A 6,000-nucleotide genomic window follows, 5' to 3' on the forward strand; every position below is an offset into this window, starting at 1 on the left:
TAAATTACTTTTGCCTGCCTATGATAGGGTATTTGTGAACTTCTTTGCTATAAAAGGAATGTAGATAATTAGAATTGTGTTTTATTTATTATTACTTGATGTTACAACTGTTGCTTAAATTACCTGATAGGTTTTTTTAACAAAACCACAAGTCAGGCTAATATGTGTACATCAAAGCTTGGTTGATATTCCAGATAACACAACTGACCAAGTTTCTTCTGTACAGAACCTATTGATGACAAGTTGTCTGGGTGTGTAGTTTAACCAGTGTCAGTTCTTTGCTACATTTACACTTTTATAGTAGGCCCCAAGATGCATCCTAGCCAGGGCATCTTTTCTGCTGGAGTCTGGAAAAACTCCATCAGGTTCCTGCAGACTCCTGCAACAGCACATGATGGTTCGGTGTTTGACGATGTCCAGAAGTTACAAGCCAGTTGTCATTTGCTACCTGCTTTCTTCGTTCTCCCTCCTATATCCTACCTGATATTGAAACAGTATCTACAAAGTTTGGTAGCACATATCTTGCTGTTGGTGTGGTTGATGGTATCAGTACTAATGAGGTAATTGTGAAGAGGAGCACATACCTTGACCCCTCAGTGACTGGGTGAAACTCCATGGGCTGCCAAAAAATCTGCCACCTTGCAGCCAGAATTCCAAACTGTTCTCTGTGATCCGTCTTGCTCTTGGGTGATGGTAGTTACATAAGCAAACCCGCTCCTCAAGATTAGAAGATTAGATTGCAGTAGTAGGAATAATAGGATAGACTTTGGCAGCTAATGATTCGGATGCATCCTTATAATGAGAGAAAAAAATCAGTAAAATGTTTTTATTTAAGCTAGTTCAATTTTAGAAAATTACCGTGTTTTTCTGTCTATAAGATACACCCTTGTATAAGACGGTCTGGCATGCGAGTTTCTCTGCACCGATCAGCTGTTTGGCGGAGCGCCGAACAGCTAAACCGGCAAATCTGGAAGTTCAGCCGGCTGACGATCTTGCCCCCTCCCCCCTCCTGTTAGTGGCACGCCTACAGGGGCTTGACACCTGCACCAGGTGGCACGGCAACCCACACAGGCATGCCATGGGCTGCGGAGGTTACCATTATTTTTCTGTGTATAAGATGTTGCACTTGTATATGACACACCTGATTTTTGAACAGGGTGTTTGCAGGAAAAAATAGCATCTTATACACAGAAAAATACGTTATTTTGTCAAGGACCTCTAAAAACAAAAACAATGCAAAAGAAACCCTAGTGAATACATTGTGACATAAGGAATGATGATGGAGAAGTAAAGTCTCTTCCGTACCACCATTGCCAAATAGAAGCAGTTCTCAATTTACAGCCATTCATTTAGCAAACATTCAAAATTATAATGGCCCTAAAAAAAGTTTAGTTACAACCGATCCTCACACTTATAATTGTTGCAGCATCCCCACAATCATGCGATCAAACGTTGGGTACGTGTATTACATGTATTTATGATATATTAATGATGGTTGCAGCATCCCAAGGTCATGTCATTGCCCTATATGACCTTCCCAGCCAGCTTCCGACAAGCAAAGTCAATGAGGAAAGCTGGACTCACTGAAAGACTGCATGATTCACTTAATAACTGCAGTAATTTGCTTAACAACTGTGGTGGAAAAGGGAATAAAATCTGGCACAACTCATTTAAGAACCATCTTACTTAGTTTAATGTTTTATAGTACAACCACTAAGAGTCCCTCTTTGAGGGAGATGGGCAGATTAAAAATGTGAAAAATCCCATCTGCATGCCCCCTGAAACTAGCTAATCTGTGCTAGTTCCATTCTTTGAGCCAAAAACCAGTAAGATGCTATAAAGACTGTAGGGTTATGACTCATAAATAGATTGGACTAAATTAACACAAAAAAGGCAGGACTCTGGCCAAAAGTACCATCAAATTTCTCAAGTACACTATTGAGGCAGGACATTTAAGACATGGTATCATAGCCTATATTGCCAGTTGACCTAGCTGATCTTTCTGTTGTTCAATTTCAGCTAGCAACTACTCCCTACTGATGTAAGGTGGGACTTCTTTCATGGTGGTTGGCAGACAATTTGGTCTGATGCCAACAGTTAAGGTTAGACTTAGATAAAATATCTTGGTCCTTACAACAAGGCAAGCATGTGAGTGTTCGGAGAAAACAAATGAGCTTATTTAAAAAGGTAAAGTTCTTTGTAGACAAAGCCAAGAATTGTGGTTCACAGTCATTTTTACCAATTCGAGGGTCATCCAGGTATGAAAATTTTTCCCCATGCATTCAGGTAGATGCAAGTTTGAAAAGTTGTTTGCCAACAGAAATCTGACACACAAGACCTTTTAGAGCACTGGTTCAGGCATGCCTATTTCCCAAAGTCATGCCTCTTCTGAGGGACCTCATTGAACACATTGTTCTACTTATTTAATCTTTATACACATGCAAGGACCAAGAATCTTTCCAGCTTAGGCTCTGAATCAGCTTCTGCAACAGGTGATTGATCACCTGACTGCTCCAGAACTGCAAGCTCATCCTCCCAATAGATCCTGTTCCTTCTGACTCTTATCTACACCTAGCTGAGTGCCTGCTGATTCCCGAGCTGCATGGTCAGAACCTGTTGCATGCTGATTCTTTGATTTAAAGTCTGACTTATCAATCCATCCCATAATACCTAGCCAGCTCAACTCTTTACAAGATGTGGTTTGTCCATGGGAAAACCTTACCCCACTAACTTCTGTTTACTTCTTCTCCCCCAAACTATTTTGAGAATATCCATTGCAATAGATCAGACATGTGTCATGCCAAAACTGTGCCCACCCCATTGCCAGCAATGAGGAAAAAGTCATGATACATCACGCGATGTCACATGACATCTCAGGTTTGACATGCCTGCAATAGAAATTGGGCTTCAGATGTTCTGATACAGCCCTATGGTTATAGTGATTGTTAAGTTCTGAGCTGAAGTTGAATAAGCAATCGTACCATGAATTTTAAAGTATTCTATTACAAAAATCCAGAGGGGGAGTGGGAGACAGGGTGTATACATGTTTTAGTCCAAAGATTGCCTCCTTGGTGTATTGCTAGCTCTGATTAATAATACAACAGCAAGATAATCCTTATTCCTTTCTGCCACCAGCATTGACTTAAAAACTCTGCAGTCAACTTCCAAATGAATTGACTTTCTGGTGAGTTTCATAGTCTTACTACTGGGCAAACCTGGACAAAATTCCAGAGGGCTTGATAGGCAGGTACAATTCATGTGTCTGATGGAGATGGAGTCAAGCACACACTGAGACTGTCCTTGGGTTGGAGTTGGGCATCAGGGAGAGCAGAGGGTCATCAGGAGGATGCGTAGGCAGCCAGGGCAGGGAAACAGGAATTTGGCAAGGAAACAGGAATGCAACTTTTCACATGGAGTGATTGGGAAGGAACAGTATCATGTGTGAACTGAAGAAGAGCAAGGAGTTGTTTGGAGAGTATAACAGGAATTAGAGCAAGAAGCATAGACCTATATACTGAAGCTGCTTCAGCAAGTGAGATGTGGCAGTGGTGTGGTTGAAATCCCCTCCAGCTGTGTACGCACAGTTTGCAGTTCCATTTGCTCCTGCAGCGCCAATGATGAGGTAGTCAGCCTGCCATTTCCAGGTAATGAGTAACTTGTTTGTGAGTTACCTACATTTGCGGGCTGTAGAGCAGGGCTTTTCAACCTTTTCACAGATTGTACCACTTTTAGGACATGACAATATTTGAGTTGCACCAGTGCTTAGCAAGGTGTCAAAAACTTGATGACTAAAAAAGGGGGGGATTTGGGGTTTTATTGATTAGATCCATATGTTATAGAAATGGCTAGTTTATTTATTTATTTATTTATTTAATTAAATTTCTATACCGCCCTTTTTATAATTTTATAATTATAAAGTTTATAATATTATGGAAAAGTAAAAAGTTGAGGTTCAATGTTAATGCTTCCTTCTACTGCAACAGAGGAAGTGTGTTCTTTTTTCCTTCTCTCCCTCACTCCCCCCCCTTTTCCTCCCCACTGTGTCCTACTATTGGCTTTTGTATTTTTGTATTTTATTCTATAATCTAATAAACTATTACATACTGTAGGAAAAAAGTAAAAAAGTACCAGTTTTAATTTATTTGGTGGCTGTTGCTTTGCTGAATCACTTTCCCTTTGCACTGACAAATGTATGATGAATCTATCCATGTTGATTAATATACACCACTACCAGCTACCAGGGCTCTTCAAACTTGGCACTTTTAAGACTTGTGGACTTCAACTCCCAGAATTCCTCAGCCCTCATCGCCGGTTGAGGAATTCTGGGAGTTGAAGTCCACAGGTCTTAAAGTTTCTAAATTTGTAGACCCCTGAGCTAGCTGGTTGGCCCTTCTGAGCTCTTCCACAGTGTAGTAAGAATGCACCCCCCCAATCCCTTCCCTGTACCCTTAAAGACACAGTAATCAAGTGCAAAGCAAGAAAATAAAGAAACACAAACACAATTTTTTCACTTTTTTCTCTTTAAGTTGCCTCAGGCGTGTCACCTGTCACAAGGTTGCAATTCAAGACTGAAAGGCTCCGGCAATTGCAAAAAGCTTTAGCTTTAAATTAAGCCAGTTTACCTTCAAAGAAAACTTTCTAAAAGCCACAGATAGACTCAATTAAAGGGGGTAAAACTAATTACATTTGTTTAAAGCATGGGTGTCAAACTGCCGGCCCATGAGCTGGACATGTCATCCAGAAGCCACACCCACCCCATTGCCGGCAATAGCAAAAAGGTTCCGATACGTTGCGCAATGTCATGTGACATCATGAGTTTGACATGTCTGGTTTATTGTCTTTTTTCCCCTTCCCCCACCCAAACCACTTTCTTTTATAGCCTCTCCTCTCTTCCCCTTCCCTTTTTCTTCAGTTCATCTCCAGCTCCGAGCTGCTTCTGGAAGCGCCAATCAGCTGGAGCCAATCAGCTGGAGCCCTGCTGGCTCCTGAGACTTCTGCTGAGCCTAGACAGTCCTGCAGCTGCAGCTGCCTCTCCCTCTCCATCTCCCTCTCCCTCTCCCTCTCCCTCAGGCTTGGCTCACTTCAGCTCATTCCCCTCCCCTGCTACACTTGGCTAGCAATCACGTATCACCTGCCAGGTGGCAAAGTACCACAGGTGGTACGCGTACCACCAGTTGAAAAGCCCTGTAGAGGCCTCATGAGGTAGTCAGGATCATCTGCCACATAGGACAGAGCACTCCTGCTGGCAAAGAAGTGCTACTACATCTGAGGAAATGATAGGCTCGCTAAGGTCCTCCACGTTCTGATCTGCTGGTGTTTACAAATCTATGCTGTGTATCATGACAGTGAGACAGTTATCACTGGATTTTCCCCAAACTTCTTGACTTTTTCTAATATGGTGATGTGCTAAGAATCTGACTGGACAGAAATGAGTTGGGTCTCTTCTCTGCTTCTCCCATCCTATTCAGTAAATTAGTTCCCAGTACATGTAGTTCTCAATTTAAGTCCACAAATGAGCCCAAAATCTCCATTCCTAAGCAAGACAGCTGTTAAGTGAGTTTTGCCCCTTATTACAACTTTTATTTTCACAATTGTTAAATGAATCACTGCAGCTGTCATTCAGTCATGAAGTTAATCTGGTTTCCCTCATTGCTGGGATGGTTGCAAGTGGTGTACATGTGACTCCAGGACAGTGCAACTTTGATAAATACATGCCAGTTGCCAAATGTCCAAATTTTGCTCACATGATGATGGAGATGCTGCACCTGTTGTAAATTGAAAAAGGTCATAAGTCTCTTTTTTTCAGTGCTGTTGCAACTTTGAAGGGTCACTAAATGAATGGCTGTAACTTGAGGACTACTTGCAATGCATACTAGATCAGACCTTTCATCCACAATTACTGTTAAGTCGTGGGCTCTTGGGTGCAGGAATGACGACACAAGGCTGAGTACAGGATAACCATACTTTATTCTTACTGGAACTGTACTGAAACTTGGGCTG

Source organism: Vipera ursinii, assembly GCF_947247035.1.
Source record: "Vipera ursinii genome assembly, chromosome: 2".
Classification (NCBI taxonomy): Eukaryota; Metazoa; Chordata; class Lepidosauria; order Squamata; family Viperidae; genus Vipera; species Vipera ursinii.